The 860-nt window shown below is 38.3% G+C and overlaps 1 pseudogene; it reads right to left on the bottom strand.

Moving 5' to 3' along the window:
• Positions 1-398: 398 nt before the first annotated feature.
• LOC101589091 overlaps positions 399-860 on the bottom strand; it is a 2,083-nt pseudogene continuing 1,621 nt past the window's right edge.

Here is an 860-nt window from a genome sequence, read left to right as displayed (position 1 = left end):
GTCACATGTCTTATCTCACACTACGTTAGAATGTAAAACAATAGAAACTGATTTTAGGCAAGGTAAAACAAAAAAAGAGAAAAGAAAAATTGTCTTAGTCCCTTTCTCATTGCTGTTACAATACCTGTCACGCTGATGTAAACAAAGAGAGTTTCTTTTGGCTTGTAGGTCCCAGGAGATTGGCTGCTCCAAGGCAAAAATGCATATTAGAAAGTGTAGATGAAAGAAGAAGGGGACCGGGCACAAAAACACATCCTAGCAGGTGGAGGCCCCAGGCCCCGCCTCCACCCGGGCCCCGCCTCCACCGGGGCCCCATTACCCAGTAGAGCCCTAAGCTGATGGACTCACGCATAGACGTTTCTGCTTCTGAGTACAGGGGGCCCCAATGCAGTCACCTGTCAAAAGCAGGAGCCTCGCAGGGAAGATTTTAGATCTAAACCATAACACCATTATCGAGAGTTTTTAATAGCTGTTAAATTTGATTCCAACAAAAAGATTTAAAAAAAAAAATTGCCTACACCCAATGAGGCTAGAAATCTATATAACAAAAGGATTCACAGAAATTTTTCTAATACATGGAAACTAATAATACATGTTAAATAGCCAGTGCATCATAGAAAAAATCAGGGAAGAATAAAAATACTTCCTAGACTCAAATGACAACAGAAATATAACATACATACAAATCTTTTTTTGCTTGTTTGTCGGTTGGTTGGTTGTACAGATCTTTATTTGAAGGTTACACGAAAAAGACATCCCTTCACTTTCACAATTTTATTTATTTACTTATTTATTTATTTATTTATTTAGTATTTTTATTACAGGGTCTACAAGGTCTCACTATGTAGACTGGGCTTGTA

Source organism: Octodon degus, unplaced genomic scaffold, assembly GCF_000260255.1.
Source record: "Octodon degus isolate 3935 unplaced genomic scaffold, OctDeg1.0 scaffold00161, whole genome shotgun sequence".
In the NCBI taxonomy this organism is placed as follows: Eukaryota; Metazoa; Chordata; class Mammalia; order Rodentia; family Octodontidae; genus Octodon; species Octodon degus.
This window is presented reverse-complemented; position numbering and strand designations above follow the sequence as displayed.